Source organism: Nothobranchius furzeri, chromosome 7 (genome assembly GCF_043380555.1).
Source record: "Nothobranchius furzeri strain GRZ-AD chromosome 7, NfurGRZ-RIMD1, whole genome shotgun sequence".
In the NCBI taxonomy this organism is placed as follows: domain Eukaryota; kingdom Metazoa; phylum Chordata; class Actinopteri; order Cyprinodontiformes; family Nothobranchiidae; genus Nothobranchius; species Nothobranchius furzeri.
The window spans coordinates 1,916,917-1,935,506 of record NC_091747.1 but is presented as its reverse complement, the minus strand read 5'-3'; the positions used below and the strand labels follow the sequence as shown (position 1 = coordinate 1,935,506).

Genomic DNA, 18,590 nt, shown 5'->3' with positions numbered 1-18,590 from the left:
ACGGTTTACCTGATTTAGTAAATAAATCTCAATTTATAAATTTCCTGTTTTGGTGCCTGTCCATAAAATCCTGCATTAGACACCGAAAGCTGAATGGATGCCTTTCATTCACTTTGACATTCAATGTATTTTTAAAGATACACTTGAAATTAATATCAGCTGTTTAACAGAGTGGTGCAAAGTAATTGCTGATGTCATGATTTTTGCAACAACCTGACCTTCATGCAGAGAAACTCAGGAGACAAATGAGCTAAAAACAGTTTATTAAAATGTTTGACGGATGACTGAAGAGGTAACAGCTGGAGATCAGGAACCAGAAGCTTCTGCGAGGAAGAGCAGAGGTTAGTAAGAGGCAACAGGTCAGGGTTTTCTTAGACTGTGCAGGTAGCTTACAGAGTCTGAGAAACGCCACAGAGATGGAGCCACAGGTTTTAGTGTTTAAAGATCAGAAGGCCCTGAGGTAAAATTGAGTGTTAGTAATGACTAAAGAATGACTTACAAAAGGAAAAGTTTAGGTACTTACGGTCTAAAATTGTAGCGCAGACGGGAGACAGCAGAATGGTGGCGAAACAACCAGAAGTCTGGGAGAATGACAGCATGAGTAGCAAGCGGGTGAGCAGAAGGTAGTGGGTAAGCCGACTACCAGTATGGTTGTGTGATCAGGAGCTTCAAGGAAAGAATTCCCATAGATCTGCATAGAACATGAGAACGTAAGTTTGAAAAACGGCAGAGTCATGGGCTAGATATGGGTTAAAACACTCTGATGAGTGACCAGCTACCAGCTTTTATTCAAGGATGGGGTTACAGGTGTGTGAGGATGTGCCTGCCCCATGAGAAGAGTTTTCAGGTAAGCCTCTCCATGGTGCTCTGCAATGGTGACTAGCAAGGCTAATGAAGAGATTAAAGGGAACACAAACCCAGGACTCCGACCCAAACTCCTAACAGCAACACAACGACTCCTCCCACAGGCGGTTGTTCCACTGAGCACGCAGCTGCCCGAAGTTCAGCATCAGGCAACCTGTAGGCGATGTAATCATACGTGGCTTCTGAGCATGCAAGTTTATTCTAACTGTACAGCGTACAATAATAATAAAGATTTATATTGTGTTGTGTTGCTCACCTTACAGGTTCTTTTAAAATATTATCCTGTGCCTGCTTACAGCAGGTCTTTCAGGTCTTTTGAACTAGACACAGAGAGGTTCAGGCACAGGTACTTAGTCAGACTCCTGATATGGTAGAGCATCCACCACCACCGACTCCTGATATGATAGAGCATCCACCACCACGGACTCGAACAATAGGTCCATATGCTTGTCAACTGGAAACAATGGAAAAAGATTACCATTAGTACAGATATTTATCCATAACCATCACTGTGGGTTTATTATACAGCATATGAACTACATGAGGTGGGATTGGTCTGCAGTAGGGATGTGTATTTTTGACAGAATTTATTGTTGGAATATTCAATAAACAGTCCAAACTGATACTTAACATATATAACATGAGTTTCTGAACCATAATAGCGAGATTTAAATTTCAATGGTGGAAACAAAACCCAATGCACACTGCTGCCAACTAGCGGGCCACATTTAAAATGCACCAAAAACAAAGAAAATACACAAATGTTTGCATGTAAATTCTTCCAAAAATTAGATACACTGCTTTTGAAAATGGATGTAATATCTCAGGAAAAAATATCACGATATATTGCCATATCGATATTTTAGAGACAGAGTTCGAGAATATCGATACAATATTACTGGGAAAATACATCGCGATATATTGTCATATTGATATTTTCTTACATCCCTTGTCTGCAGTGTACTTTGTGTACACTATGGTGTGTCTTAGCTCACCAGCTGCAGTTGATGCATGTGGCTGTTGTTGAGGGTCTGACCTCATGAGGAAATTACTATGCAGTGATTTTCTCCAAAATGACTGTGCTTAAATTGCTCTGAAAAGCAAATAATCACATCAGCGCCAAGAAACTTCATTTCCCATGATGCTTTGCACACGGAAGCATTGTGATGACGTCACCGCCTAGTACCAGAAACACGTTCTGCGCATGTGCGGGAAGCCGTGGAGCTTTTCCCGCAAACTAAGACCATAAATCTTCAGCAGAGACAAAGAAACCTCGTTCTTTTGCCCAGGATACCTGGCGGTGAGGACACGCTTGTCGAACGCTCCGACTTCTTTGAGCACGCGGAAGCTCTAAGAGCCAAGTTGAGCCCACGGGACCGCTGATCTGCTCGTTTCTGCTCCCCTCCAGCTGATGTTTGAGGACACAGAACCCGCGGAGGGAAACAACAACTCCATCCAGCTCTCAGAAACGCTGTAAGTTGTCAAACTCAGCCCAAAAGGAACTTCGTTTTCTTTGTGTCCAGCCGTGGAGAAACACTCGTGGAGCCAAACAACGGAGAAAGCATCAAACCAACGGACGACGCCAAACTGCGGAGAAACACGGAGAACCGTCAAATCAAAACAGTGAGGGACGCTTCACTGTTCTGGTGATCAGAAACTCATCTCTTTCTCTCATTCTTTCCTTCTCCCGTTTCCTCTATAGTCTCAAATAAGCAATAAACCGCGTCTATTGCTTAAAAAGTAGCTTCGTGTTTTCCTCTTTCGTCCCAAACACGTCCGTCGGGTCATTTTGAAGAATAAACTGCTTATTGATCATTGTTTGGTATCTTAAAATGGTTTCTGTCATGGCCAGGCTGAAACTAAAAGATATTAATTTGTGATTAATCTTTTGTGTTGTTTCATGATCTTTTGAAATGTTTTGAGTGATTTAAGGTTAAGTTACTACTGATTCTAAGTGCTTTGGAAGTTAAAGTGCAAGTTGCCACCCACACTTTAGCCAGACAAAGGGGTCAGCCATCTTGTATTCAAGACTCCATTTTGAATCCATACACACGCACACACACACACACACACACACACACACACACACACACTACTCCTTTGTGAGAACAAAGGACCCCATTCATACATCCTCCATCACATGCAAACACATCCATCTTCAATCATATCACACGGTTATTATTCATCTACTCCACTGTTTATTCATTTGACAAATTGTTAATTAAATGTTATAAAATTCAGATTTTTGTGTCCAGTAGCTTTGTTGTGTCGAAGAGAAGTCTCTGCTCCAAGGATTCTACGAACTTCAAGAAAGACTGATAAGAGTTTTGGATTCAATTTTTCCCCGGAAAAAGGGGAATGGTGCCCCGTATATCTAAGAATATCTTAATTAATTAATAAATCAGTAAATATTCCCATATTTACAGAATTTATTGAAGAATCCAAAAGTAAGTTGAAGCTTACTAATTGTTCGCTCCTAATAACCCCAACATTTTATTGGTGCCCCGTGTGAGGCTTGGATACACAGAGATTTCTATCCGGCACAAACAAACAAATAAATCCAAAGAGCTTGAATTAAAAATAATCAGTTGTTCATCCTTGAACCAGCAACAGAGTGGTGCTGATTTCGCTGAGCAGGAAGCTGCATCGAACTCTCACCAGTAACTCAGTGCTTCTTTAAAGGTGCAACGTGTTAATTAATTCTGGTTGACTTTTAGGTTAAAATTCAGTTTTTCCTTAAAGGTGCAACGTGTAATTAATTCTGGCTAACATTTTAGGTTAAAATTCAGTTCCTCATTAAAGGTGCAGTATGTAAGTGATTCTGACTAACCCTTTTAGGCTAAAATTAACTGCTAATTTAGCGACTTTAACTCACAGTGGCTATTATAACTAACTGAAACCTTCACTCAAAGACTGATAACACCCTGTTTGCTAATATTCTGAAGGAATAACTAGCATATTTAACACCCAAGTGTTGTAAGACGTTGCTACGGCAACGCACCAGCTTTTGCTAAAATACTGAAAGGAATAGTATTTTAAGCGTCAGTCACGGCATTCCGTGCAATCTTAAAACGCTAAAACCTGTGCGCACAAAGGTTAATTTAGTGTTTTTCTGCTACAAAGCTAGCAGTTGCTGCCAAAGGTGCAGCCTTGAGCTATCTGCAGAAGCTCTACTAGGCTATTTTTGGTTCGGTTGTTAAAATGGAGGGACAGAGTAGTGAACTGACCAACTCCCAGCAACCAGGTGGCGCTGCGGCCCACGACTATGAACCTGGCCTACTTTCTGGACAAATATTGTCCAAACTGGTCGCGGTTGCTCGAGAACCCGACTACCCTTCTAGGGATTTCACTGAAGAACAGCGTAGCGACGAGCTAGACGCTGTAATCGATCAAATAGAAAACCCGGATGGTACAAAACCAATCCAGGTTCACTTAGCTAAGTTAGCCCTGATCCTCTATCAGAGAGGACTCCAACATGATCGAGAGATCTTGAACCTCCAGAGTATTCTAGCTGAAAAACAGCGAAATGGAAGTCTGAAGGATGAGGAGGACGACGACACCCGCACCGATTCTGGGGAAGATGGGGAGAAGACCCCGCCCCCTTCTGCTGATGACAACAGACAGTGGGAAGGGGGGAAACACCTTGACTCTCTGGACGGACGCATGCCGCAGGGGAGAGACGAAGCTTATCTGTCCCAACCTTCGGCCCCGTTCCCTACACACACTATAGGGCATTCAGGACCATCTAGGGGCCGAGGGCAGTTCGCCCTCGAACCCCAGGTTGGACCACCACCCTCATCTTCACGGCCTTCTCAATCTGTGAGAAGTCGACCAGCTGAGCGGCACCTCTATTTAGACCGCTCCCCCAGTCCACGAAGGGTGCAAGGTGCCGGCTGGGGTTATGCACAAGCCCATCCTGCACCTCAACCATCCACCCATCCTAGCTATTCCGGTATTCGGCATGCCGGCAACCAGCTGCATGACAGAGCATACTACGCAGACGTGCCCCGGGAGGAGGACCTCCCAAGACACCCACGTGACGTGCCAGCAGCCCGCCACAGCATGCCGAACCCCGATTTGGGCCCCAGGAGTCAACATTGGGAGCCCAGAGCACACCAGCGATATCCAGCGCCTTCTGAGACAGACCGTGGGTCAGAGTCAGAGGATGACGCGCCGTACCGTGAGTCAGGGCTCCGTGTACGTCAAATTGAATCGCTAGCTAAAGACATAGAACGCTTTGATCCTAACACCAATGAATCCAACGTCGACGATTATCTCAGGGAGATAGAACGTTGTCTGCTTGATCTTCCAGCACCCTCTTCAAGGGAAACGCTCAAGCTAATTTGGAAAACCACATCTAGAACGGTGCACGGTTTCATGGAAACTCTACCATCTGACATTCGAGATCGGTACTCCTCGCTCTGCCGAGCGTTGAGAGATGAATACGCCACGTATGCAGACTCTGCGTCAGCTACAATGGGGGCCTTCTCCATCAAACACGGGAGGAACGAACCCCCCAGAGAATATTATCGCCGACTCAAAAGTGCTTATTTCCAAGGTCGAAACGGCCCTGGGCTCGAGGAAGACCCTGCCTTCAGATCCCTGTTCATTCACAACCTGCACGAGTGTGTTCGCTCCGAAGTCTCAATGTATTGTCGGATGAAAAAACTGACAACTCAGGAGATTAGGAGATATGCTCAACAGGCTTGGGAAGCCGGCGGAAAGCCCCAAAAGCCTGACGCACATCACCGCGTCATGCACCTAACTCCCGACACCGAGCCGCGTTTGGAGCTTGAAGGCACAGAAGCTCCACCCACTAAGCCAAAATCTGCTAAACCTAGACCTGCTAAACCGCGAGAGCAGTCCCAATCTCCTCAACAGGGGAAGGGGGGTGCTGATTGGCCACCTAGGTCTGGACAATCAGACAGGAAGTGGCCCAACCAAAACCAACGGCAGGCAGGTCGGAACAGTGGAAGGTTTAAGGAGCGCCGCCCACAGGTAGGTCCCGAACACAAGTCCGCAGGTGAGTACTTGACCAAAGCCGACCTCCAGGAGATGTTTCAGCAGTTCCTAGCTAAACAGAAGGAACAGCTGAGATCTGCAGATGAGACCCCTGCACCAAAGTCTGCTTCTAAGAAGCCAGACTCAGAGCCAACGTCCGCATGACTAGGCGTGGCTCAACCCCCCAGCGTGGCCAGGACTTACCTGATCAGTTGGGGAAACACTACTGGTAGACCACAGGAGTCTCCTGAAATCTACCCCCCAGAGAAACCAGATACTAAATTTCTGAAGTTCCTTGGTGACTTAACAAACCATGATCATGCTCGCCGTTTGTACTGTAGCACCAACGTAGGTGGGTGCATACAGGTTGATGCTCTGCTGGATACCGGCTCAGAAATCACCCTGATGTGCTCCACATTGTTCCATCGCGTGTCTGACACCATGCGGTCGCTCGGGAAACCAGTCCAGGTTGAACCTTGTGACCTGAAAATCACCAGCTACACCCAGACCCGGGAGTGTATCACTCACCGGGCGTGGCTGGATATCACCTTCCAAGACATGACTCTGGTTCACCCGTTTTATGTCTGCCAGCTAGACACTGAACCACTTCTCATTGGTCAGGACCTGCTTGAACGTCTAGCTCCCCTCATCGACTGCCAGAAGGGTCAACTGTGGGCCCAGGTGGACACACCTAAGCCCTGGAACCCGGATAGCAGCCGACCATCCTCCATTCTTGAAGTCAGCATAAGTGAGCAGCAAAACCCTTGTTCCAAGGTCATGCCCCTCCCTACGGCTCCCACAGACGATGACCGCCTGCAAAGGCATGAAACCGCTCCTGGAACTCCGTTCCGCACACATTCATCTTTTCTCTGCTCGCTGAAGAACGTCAGCCTGCAGCCATATGCACCACACATAGTTGGTGGTCTTACCATCAACTGCACCCACATCTCAGATGCTCGCCTTGCTCTTTGGTCTGAAAAGTCAGCCATCAGCCAGCAGACGTTTGAACACCTGCGTCAGAAGGACCCCCTTCTGGTCAGTGTGACACGTAGCCATCGGCTCTTGTCACCTACTTGGCCGCAGAGGCTCCTGAAAGCGCCAGAGGTCTGCTCTCTGACTATCCAACTTGGAGCAAGACAGCTCACACATACATTCAGCATCATACCACAGCTTGATCCACCTGCACTCATTGGAGCAGATCTGCTGGTTCGACTAGGTGCCCAGCTGGACACTTGCAATCAAGTCCTTTGGGCCCGGGCCACACCTTCCTCTGAGCCTCGCTCAGAAGGCCGTGAACACTTGCTGTCCGGACAGACCATTCCACAGGCCTGCCGTGCAGTGGTTGAGGCCAGCACGGTTCTGCCCCCACTGGTCAAAGGAGTGCCTGTTCGTCTAACTCTGATGAAGCATCAGAAGCTGCCAGGCACACAGGCCTTCTTCCAGCCATCACCACACTTCTTGGAGCTCAACTTAGCCGTCTGTGGCACGCCACTCTTGGAGCTGAACACTCGTTCTGCGTACTTGTTGGTCGAAAATCCGACCCAGAGTCCTATCCACCTGCCGGCAGGAAAGCCCTTGGGCATGCTGATAGATAGCTCATTCCATGACTTCGAACTTTCAGTCCCCGTGATCGGACAACTTCCGTTGTTCTTGAACGACAGACAGGTTGGTGCAGACACATTCAGTACTTTCCCTTCACAAATGATTACCATCAAGCGGCATGAAGCCCTTCCTGAGGAACCCATTTGCAGTGCAACCTTAGATACTGACGGCGGTCAGTGTCTAACGGTTTTTGCAATAAATACTCAACCCTCTGAGTCACCGGTTGAAAGCCCGGAACACCAGAGACCCTCCTCCTCTGAACCTTATGACGGCTTCGAGGCCGAAGTCAGCCAGCAGCTTGACAAAGCGGATGCGCTGGAGTCAGAGGAGCAGAGAGCAGCGCTTAGAAGCCTGTTCTATGAGTTTCAGTCCGTCTTATCCAGGGACTCCCTGGACTGTGGACTCACAAACCTGCACACGGTTCGCATTCCGACGAACCCGAATGCCCCTCCTACTTATGTACGTCAGTACAAGATTCCCCTCGCTGCTTATGAGTCGATCCAGGAGATCCTCAATCAGCTGAAGGAGAAAAACATCATCAGAGAGTGTAACTCCACTTACAACTCTCCCATCTGGCCGGTTCTGAAACCGACTGGGAAATGGCGTCTCACCATAGACTATCGTGCACTGAACAAACAGGTACCTCTCTCCAGGTGGCCTATGATCCATTTAGATCAGGAGCTAGCCAGAGTCAGAGATGCTCGTTTCTTCTCTACGGTTGACGTAGCCAACGGCTTCTGGACCATGAAGGTTGAGCCGGCGGACCAGTATAAACTGGCTTTCTCCTTTGGAAATCGCCAATATACTTGGAACCGCTGCCCCTTTGGCTACTCTAACTCACCTGCCGAGTTCAACATCTTCCTCCACAAAGCCATGTCAGATGCTGCTTCCAGAGGGAACCTCATATATGTCGATGACATCTTGATGAGGAGTCGAACCTTCGAGGAGCACCTGGCCGAACTCCGTCACGTGCTGCAACAGCTCGCTGATGCCGGAGCTAAATTGGCGATTCTCAAGGGACAGTGGTGTCGAACCAAAGTGGAGTATGTTGGACTGCTGGTTGGCCCTAATGGAGTCGAGCCCCAAGCGGGACGCATTAGAGCCATTCAGGACATCAAAGCCCCAGCTAATCTGACTGAACTCAGGAGCTTCCTCGGAGTCTGCAACTACTCCAGACAGTTCATTGAGGAGTACGCTGAAACAGCGAGGCCCCTCACTGAGCTGCTTCGGAACGACACACCTTTCGTGTGGGACAGACCCCAAGAACTCTCCTTCCAGTTCCTAAAACAGAAGTTGGCGTCCGCACCCTGTCTGGCTTACCCAGACAAGGATAAAGAGTTCTACATAGAGGCTACTTTCTCCTCTCACTGCCTGAGCGCTGCTTTGAAGCAGAAACACGATCAGGACATGAGAGTTGTGGCATACGCCAGCAAGCCTCTGAGCAAGGTGGAACTCCAGTTCTCAGACTGCGAGAGAGCTCTCCTCTCTACAGTCTGGGCTGTCGAACACTTTCGTAGTTACATCGGTGGACAGAAGGTGATCATTGAAACGTGTCATCAGCCTGTCACCTTCCTAAACAGCCAGCGTCTGCGCGAAGGAAGAGTGTCAAACAGCCGCATTGCGACGTGGATGATGGTGCTCCAAGGATACAACATTGAGGTCAAGTATGGTCAGAACACCAAGCTAGCGCTAGGACAAGGGCTAGCAGGCTGCCAGCACTGTGACTCTGACTCCGTCATGGGCCCCCTGGACACACCTGCCGCAGTCTACCCAACCGCATCCAATCATCGCTACTTTGATGAGAATGTTTGCCAAGGGCTTCCGAAAGTTTACACTGACGGATGCGCCTACCTTCACGAAGGCCAGCTCCGTGCCGGGGTTGGAGTCGTTTGGGTGGACTGTGACACTAAGCAACCAAATCACTACCGGTTGGGCCAAAAGTCTAGTCAGTACGCCGAAATTGCTGCAGTGTTGATAACCCTCCAGCAGGCGGCAGCCTTGGACATCACTCAAATCGTCCTTTGCTCTGATTCAAACTACGCTAGACACAGCTTCATCTCTCACTTCCCCATGTGGAAGGAGAACCACATGAAAAACGCCAGGAACAGAGACGTGAAACACTCGGAGTTATTCCTAGCGTGTGATCTGCTCACCACTGAGAAAGGCATAATGGTCTACTGGAAAAAGGTCAAAGGTCACTCCAGGACCCTAGGTCCGGAGAAAGATGGTAATGACGAAGCAGACCGCCTTGCTAAGCTCGGTGCTGACCAGGGAACCTGTTGGGAATTCAAAGACGAGTGGCTTCCTCCCAAGGCCGTTCACGAGGTCTGTGCGATTACTCGTCGCCATGCTAGCCAGGCAGACGAACCTCGGACCGTTGAGGTACCCGTGTTTCTAGGCAGAAAACCACATGACGCGGACCTAGTCACCATGCAGGAACAAGATCCTGACCTGAAGCTCATCCGCGAGCTTCTCCAAAAGGGCCCGATGTCTAAACAACCATCACCACCTACTGGCGCAAGCCGAGATTTGGTAACCCTGCATCGTCAACTCGCGCATCTGAAACTACAAAACGATTTGTTAGTTTACATACGTGACGATCACAGCCCGCCGCGCTGGGTTGTTCCACTCGACCACAGAGGAGTGATGCTTGCCTACGCCCACGACACTCCGGTTGGAGGTCACCGCGGAACAAAAGCTACCCTCGCGTCACTGACAGAAGTAGCATATTGGCCATCGATGTCCAAGGATGTACACAGCTATGTCCAAGGCTGCCTCGTCTGTGCCCAGTTTCAACCCTCCCAGCCGCTTGCTAGAGCACCACTGCAACGCAGGGGAATAACCTTCCCTTGGTCCCACCTGCAGATCGACTGGGTTGGACCGGTTCCCAAATCGGCAAGAGGAAACAAATATATGCTAACTGTAACTTGCAGTTTCACGAAGTGGGTGGAGTGCCTTCCAGCGCCAAACGATACAGCCGTCACAACCGCTGTACTGCTGATTAACCACGTTTTTAGTCGATGGGGACTTCCACTCTGCATTGACTCTGACCGGGGAACTCATTTCACATCCAGTGTAATGACATCCCTGTTTGAACTTCTGGGGGTGGAAGTGAGATTCCACCTCCCCTATCACCCACAGTCATCCGGACAGGTCGAACGGATGAACCGCACGGTCGTCTCTATGCTCAAAAAGTACGTCTGCTCCACTGGGAAGGACTGGGACGTCAAGCTCCCTCTGGTCCTGATGGCCATACGGTCCACTCCACAGCGATCCACTGGGGTTACGCCCTTTGAGATGATGACCGGCAGACTGATGACTCTACCACTGCACCTCCTGTATCACCCAGAGGATGTCAGTGTTGCCACTGCCTATACCGCCCATCAGTATGTGGCAGACTTGAAAACACACCTCAGAGCTACGTTCGCGCACGCTCAGAAGAAACTGGAGACCAACGTAGAAGGCGCTAAAGCCTACTACGACCAAAAGACAACCAGCCGCGAATACGAGGTGGGTGACAAAGTATTCTACTTTCGGTTCGCCCAACCGGCACGCAAAGCTAAGAAGTTCCTGCCCTGCTGGTCAGGACCATTTGAGATCGTGGCAAAACTCTCTCCAGTTGCATACAGGTTACGCATCACCAAAGCGAGACAGCAGCCTGTCTACAAATGGGTGCATGCAAACCAAATCAAACCCTACGTCAAACCATCCCCGCGGGTACAGAGACCAGACTCCCCGCAGGAGGTAGACGTAGTCGCTACATAGTTCTATGCATGGAAATGGAAAAGGGGGGAAAGTGCACGTTTAACCCACTAACATGTACTAACCGACAAAGAACCAGCCCCCCCCCCCCCCCCCCCCCCCCCCCGCCGTCACTTTCACTAACCAAGAGAAACTTCTCCTAGACCTCTAACAGGATGTACTCACTAAAACCTTACAGGGTACACATGTAACTGTCAACCTACATTCTGCTCTGATTAATGAATCTCTACGTGCAATCAAGACTTTGTCTGAAACCATACATCAGGATATTGTGTACACATGAGTGGTGGGAGATTTGATGCAGGACCTGCTCAGGGAAGTAAGTTCCACGCTGGACAGCTTGATTGAAAGTCGTATTTCCCCGTACTTGGTACCACTGGACCTGCTCAAAGATAGCTTGACAGCTGCTACCCCTCTACTGTGCACCTTTCACAAATCCACCTAGCGTACAGCCTAAGTAGTGCAATGCCCATTCACGTTGGAAAAAAATTAGAACTCGTTTTCCTGTTAAACGTTCCCATAATTGTGACACCTCACATCTATAGGTTTAAGTCGATGCTGAACTTTGGTATTTGAAAGGACGGTAGGCATTTCCACTTTGAACTAGAAACCTGGCACTCCATCACCTCAACCTCGAACAGCATGACTCAGAGATTGAGATCATGGACGCTTTCCAGGGTTATAACTTTACCATCGATTTAGAAATTGACCAACAATTACTGATTGAAGGAACCAAACTTGTTAAGTTCACACAAACCCCGCGTGAACTTACTTTGACGCCCATGAATAGATACCCAAGACGCTACATTGACACAGATTATACGACTTTAATCTGCACATTGGTCGCCCTGGGGATGGGATGGCTCATCACGGCCGTGATTGCTTATTCCGCCTACAGGCGTGTTAAGAAACTCCAAGATAAGATGCACTTGCTCACCTACGGTGTGCCTCGTGACCGCGTTCGGGGAGACTCCAAGCGTGAATGTACCACACCTGTCTAAAGGGGATGAGCAACATTTTCTTTATTATTTTGTAACCCTAAGAGTAGTTCTCACTTTAGTCTACCTCACATTTTTATCTGAGTGTTGCATTATGTCACATTCTTTATAAGCTACACACTGAATGTATGACCTAAGAATGTATTTTATGAGACCTCAAGGTTGCTATGAATTTTCTTGGATGTTATATGTTTTTTTTTTTGGGTTTTCTGTATTTTTGTTTCTTACTTGGTCACATATTAACTAGTGGTTATGTGCCGGCCCAGCTCAGTCTGTCAATGACTCTGTCTGACGCACCAGCACATTGTAGTACCTCTTAGTTTTATGGTCCTTGTTTTAGCCCAAAGACTGTCCTGATCCACCCTTTGGACCAAAAAGGGGGGAATCTTGGGACCACATAGGTCAATGCGCGTTTGCGAACTATGGACCTCGTACATCACCGCGTGCTCCATAAAACTGAACTGTATGGCCGGCGGTGAGATGCCTTTGTGTTCCCTCGTGGAGTTAACCGCCCACCGACCTTCCTCCTTCTACACTACTACCTCTCGCATGGACGACATCATCATTGCGTACCACCTGCGTGAGTGGCTTCTTCTCGTTATGCGCGTTGGGGACTATCCCGTTTCCTATCCTCTTTGTGCCTGACCAGGATCAAAGACCAAAGGCGCCAGGATCCAAGACAAAGACCAAAGACAAAGGCGTCCAAGGAGACCAACGTCCTAAGGGACAAACCCACCTGTGCTTCCGACAATCAAGTCGACCTACGTTCATGAGGAACAAACCCATCTGTGCTTCCGACGATCGAGCTTTGGGCGCGATCCCCGAAACCAAAAGGGGGAATGTTGAGGGTCTGACCTCATGAGGAAATTACTATGCAGTGATTTTCTCCAAAATGACTGTGCTTAAATTGCTCTGAAAAGCAAATAATCACATCAGCGCCAAGAAACTTCATTTCCCATGATGCTTTGCACACGGAAGCATTGTGATGACGTCACCGCCTAGTACCAGAAACACGTTCTGCGCATGTGCGGGAAGCCGTGGAGCTTTTCCCGCAAACTAAGACCATAAATCTTCAGCAGAGACAAAGAAACCTCGTTCTTTTGCCCAGGATACCTGGCGGTGAGGACACGCTTGTCGAACGCTCCGACTTCTTTGAGCACGCGGAAGCTCTAAGAGCCAAGTTGAGCCCACGGGACCGCTGATCTGCTCGTTTCTGCTCCCCTCCAGCTGATGTTTGAGGACACAGAACCCGCGGAGGGAAACAACAACTCCATCCAGCTCTCAGAAACGCTGTAAGTTGTCAAACTCAGCCCAAAAGGAACTTCGTTTTCTTTGTGTCCAGCCGTGGAGAAACACTCGTGGAGCCAAACAACGGAGAAAGCATCAAACCAACGGACGACGCCAAACTGCGGAGAAACACGGAGAACCGTCAAATCAAAACAGTGAGGGACGCTTCACTGTTCTGGTGATCAGAAACTCATCTCTTTCTCTCATTCTTTCCTTCTCCCGTTTCCTCTATAGTCTCAAATAAGCAATAAACCGCGTCTATTGCTTAAAAAGTAGCTTCGTGTTTTCCTCTTTCGTCCCAAACACGTCCGTCGGGTCATTTTGAAGAATAAACTGCTTATTGATCATTGTTTGGTATCTTAAAATGGTTTCTGTCATGGCCAGGCTGAAACTAAAAGATATTAATTTGTGATTAATCTTTTGTGTTGTTTCATGATCTTTTGAAATGTTTTGAGTGATTTAAGGTTAAGTTACTACTGATTCTAAGTGCTTTGGAAGTTAAAGTGCAAGTTGCCACCCACACTTTAGCCAGACAAAGGGGTCAGCCATCTTGTATTCAAGACTCCATTTTGAATCCATACACACGCACACACACACACACACACACACACACACACACACACACACACACACACACTACTCCTTTGTGAGAACAAAGGACCCCATTCATACATCCTCCATCACATGCAAACACATCCATCTTCAATCATATCACACGGTTATTATTCATCTACTCCACTGTTTATTCATTTGACAAATTGTTAATTAAATGTTATAAAATTCAGATTTTTGTGTCCAGTAGCTTTGTTGTGTCGAAGAGAAGTCTCTGCTCCAAGGATTCTACGAACTTCAAGAAAGACTGATAAGAGTTTTGGATTCAATTTTTCCCCGGAAAAAGGGGAATGGTGCCCCGTATATCTAAGAATATCTTAATTAATTAATAAATCAGTAAATATTCCCATATTTACAGAATTTATTGAAGAATCCAAAAGTAAGTTGAAGCTTACTAATTGTTCGCTCCTAATAACCCCAACACTGTGTAGCACTTCCATTGTAATGCAATGCAGCAGTTTTCAATCTGAAAAGAAAGAATAAATAAATAAAAAATAGCTTTTAGACAAAAATATAGATTTTATGTAAAAATTAATTAAAAGCATGTATTTAACTCATTATTGATTATCTGTCCTGGATAACATTCTTTTCATGGAGAATACAGAGCACGTGACAGAAAGCACATTGAATCTGATTTGTCTTGTTCTGACAAACAAATGTCAGATCTGTATACTGGAAAGAAATGTATTATCAAACATACTCACTTAGATAATTATTCAGTCAGAGTTACATCATAAAATCCATTCGTTTCACTGAAAAAGGAGCAGGCAGAACTATGAACTTGTTTAGCCCGTCCAAGTAACATGGAATAATAAAATACATGTATCTGTATGTAAATGTAGTTTAAATGTCTTCCCACAATAGCTCATGTAGATTCTGTCTGAGTTATACCATAAAAATCCTGCAGTTCCACTAAAAGAGTATTTACCTGCAAAACAGCCTGTTAGCTCAGCTTTCTGCTGCTTCCTCTAGCAATAGCAGTACACAGGTTAGCTCCAGTAGCTGCAAAGTCTCTGATGTTCCACAGGTTCCTGAAAAATTAGCAAACTTATTAACATAAACTGCAATAATTAATTCCATGAAACCAGTAATGAATATGTTAAGATGAGTTTTTAATACGTCTCTCTGGAACAATAGTCCATTGTCCTGAGGCTAGCACAATGGCTTGCTTAGCAGCTAGCTAGTGAGCTAGCATCTGGTTAAAACCAACTTAAAAAGTGGCTTAACTTACAGATGAACTAAGAAAAGATAAAATATATTATCAATACTCACTTTAGATCCTCAGTAGACACCACAGACAGCAGAAATAACCTGTTTGGGGCTCAAAATTCATGGTGTTGACCAGGTGGGGAAAAAAAATGTCTTGGAGGCTACATCACTTCCAGGTCACTGAACTATCACTCAAGAGAAACCACTGTCCTATGGTAGAGGACTTCTCAGAAGTCCCGCCCACCCGAAAGGGTTGTGTCAGAATTGCAACCAAAAACTCAGGGATTGCAAAGGAGAAAGCCAGACAGTGTAAGTGCAAATCTGGAAGTGAGAGCAAAGCTCTGAGCAGAGAGAACAAAACTAAGGAAATTGATAACAAAAACACATAGAGGCAAACAGAAAAAGGAAACATACTTTGTTACTCATTTTAAGAAGTTGATTCAGATAGTAAGTTTTACTTTTGAAACATGTTTTTTTCCTTTAGTCAATATTTTTGTTCTGTCAATTTCTTAATTTTTGTTTGACCGTCACAGTGATTTTCTTGATCATTTTAAGAATCTGATTCAGATCGTAAGTTTTTCTTTTGAAACCAAGGTTTTTTCTCTCAGTGTCTTAAAATTTGTTTGCTCTCCAAAGTGTTTTTCTTGATCCTATTGGCACAAATCTAATCCCATACAATTGGACCCAGAATGATGTGAAATTGTGCTTCGTGCAACATAATTCTGGGTGCCATTTAAAAACCATAAGTGCTAATGACTCTATTCCTTTTTGTGGTTGTAGGGGCTGTTTATTGGAGTACACTAAAACAAACCTGATCTCTCTAGGATATTCAGAAGCCAAGTTATAAGCCCACAAATGTGTAACTGGACTACTTCTTTAAAGTGACACCAGGCCCGGTGACCTTTGGGACATGGTTTGACCCCCTATGGGAATGTGCGATCATCATGAAACGTTCAGATCACTTACAACTCAATAGATTCTACCTTCCTGTAACGTTTCAGCCTGATTGGACCATGTTTTCACACAAATGAACCCAGAATGATGTGAAATTGTGCTTCGTGCAACATAATTCTGGGTGCCATTTAAAAACCATAAGTGCTAATGACTCCATTCCTTTTTGGGGTAATGGGGGCTGTTAATTGGAGTACTCTGAAACAAACCTGACCTCTCTAGGACATTCAGAAGCCAAGTTATAAGCCCACAAATATGTAACTGGACTACTTCTTTAAAGTGACACCAGGCCCGGTGACCTTTGGGACATGTTTTGACCCCCTATAGGAATGTGCGATCATCATGAAACGTTCAGATCACTTACAACTCAATAGATTCTACCTTCTTGTAACGTTTCAGCCTGATTGGAGCTTGTTTTCACACAAATGGACCGAGAATGATGTGAAATTGTGCTTCGTGCAACATGATTCTGGGTGCCATTTACAAACCATAAGTGCTAATGACTCCATTCCTTTTTGTGGTTGTAGGGGCTGTTGATTGGAGTACACTAAAACAAACCTGATCTCTCTAGGACATTCAGAAGCCAAGTTATAAGCCCACAAATGTGTAACTGGACTACTTCTTTAAAGTGACACCAGGCCCGGTGACCTTTGGGACATGGTTTGACCCCTTATAGGAATGTGCGATCATCATGAAACGTTCAGATCACTTACAACTCAATAGATTCTACCTTCCTGTAAGGTTTCAGCCTGATTGGACCTTGTTTTCACACAAATGAACCCAGAATGATGTGAAATTGTGCTTCGTGCAACATAATTCTGGGTGCCAATTACAAACCATAAGTGCTAATGACTCCATTCCTTTTTGTGGTTGTAGGGGCTGTTGATTGGAGTACACTAAAACAAACCTGATCTCTCTAGGACATTCAGAAGCCAAGTTATCAGCCCACAAATGTGTAACTGGACTACTTCTTTAAATTGACACCAGATCCGGTGACCTTTGGGACATGGTTTGACCCCCTATAGGAATGTGCGATCATCATGAAACGTTCAGATCACTTACAACTCAATAGATTCTACCTTCTTGTAACGTTTCAGCCTGATTGGACCTTGTTTTCACACAAATGGACCCAGAATGATGTGAAATTGTGCTTCGTGCAACATAATTCTGGGTGCCATTTAAAAACCATAAGTGCTAATGACTCTATTCCTTTTTGTGGTTGTAGGGGCTGTTGATTGGAGTACACTAAAACAAACCTGATCTCTCTAGGACATTCAGAAGCCAAGTTATCAGCCCACAAATGTGTAACTGGACTACTTCTTTAAATTGACACCAGATCCGGTGACCTTTGGGACATGGTTTGACCCCCTATAGGAATGTGCGATCATCATGAAACGTTCAGATCACTTACAACTCAATAGATTCTACCTTCCTGTAACGTTTCAGCCTGATTGGACCTTGTTTTCACACAAATGAACCCAGAATGATGTGAAATTGTGCTTCGTGCAACATGATTCTGGGTGCCATTTACAAACCATAAGTGCTAATGACTCCATTCCTTTTTGTGGTTGTAGGGGCTGTTGATTGGAGTACACTAAAACAAACCTGATCTCTCTAGGACATTCAGAAGCCAAGTTATAAGCCCACAAATGTGTAACTGGACTACTTCTTTAAAGTGACACCAGGCCCGGTGACCTTTGGGACATGGTTTGACCCCTTATAGGAATGTGCGATCATCATGAAACGTTCAGATCACTTACAACTCAATAGATTCTACCTTCCTGTAAGGTTTCAGCCTGATTGGACCTTGTTTTCACACAAATGAACCCAGAATGATGTGAAATTGTGCTTCGTGCAACATAATTCTGGGTGCCATTTAAAAACCATAAGTGCTAATGACGCTATTCCTTTTTGTGGTTGTAGGGGCTGTTGATTGGAGTACACTAAAACAAACCTGATCTCTCTAGGACATTCAGAAGCCAAGTTATCAGCCCACAAATGTGTAACTGGACTACTTCTTTAAATTGACACCAGATCCGGTGACCTTTGGGACATGGTTTGACCCCCTATAGGAATGTGCGATCATCATGAAACGTTCAGATCACTTACAACTCAATAGATTCTACCTTCCTGTAACGTTTCAGCCTGATTGGACCTTGTTTTCACACAAATGAACCCAGAATGATGTGAAATTGTGCTTCATGCAACATAATTCTGGGTGCCATTTAAAAACCATAAGTGCTAATGACTCCATTCATTTTGGGGTAATGGGGGCTGTTAATTGGAGTACTCTGAAACAAATCT

At 46.0% G+C, this 18,590-nt stretch overlaps 2 long non-coding RNA genes across 4 annotated transcripts; both read right to left on the bottom strand.

Moving 5' to 3' along the window:
• Positions 1-246: 246 nt before the first annotated feature.
• Positions 247-1,886, bottom strand: LOC139070727 (uncharacterized). Of its 2 annotated transcripts, XR_011521188.1 has the most exons (4): positions 1,860-1,886; positions 1,121-1,318; positions 918-1,018; positions 247-691 (listed from the first exon to the last, which is right to left on the bottom strand). It is a non-coding gene; the product is annotated as an uncharacterized lncRNA (long non-coding RNA). The 2 variants fall into 2 exon arrangements; XR_011521187.1 differs by lacking the exon at positions 1,860-1,886 and having other exon boundaries at positions 1,121-1,840.
• A 10,393-nt stretch (positions 1,887-12,279) lies between these two features.
• On the bottom strand, positions 12,280-16,119 carry LOC139070725 (uncharacterized). Of its 2 annotated transcripts, XR_011521185.1 has the most exons (4): positions 15,399-16,119; positions 15,055-15,157; positions 14,831-14,878; positions 12,280-14,592 (listed from the first exon to the last, which is right to left on the bottom strand). It is a non-coding gene; the product is annotated as an uncharacterized lncRNA (long non-coding RNA). The 2 variants fall into 2 exon arrangements; XR_011521184.1 differs by lacking the exon at positions 12,280-14,592 and having other exon boundaries at positions 14,628-14,878.
• Between the last annotated feature and the right edge of the window lie 2,471 nt (positions 16,120-18,590).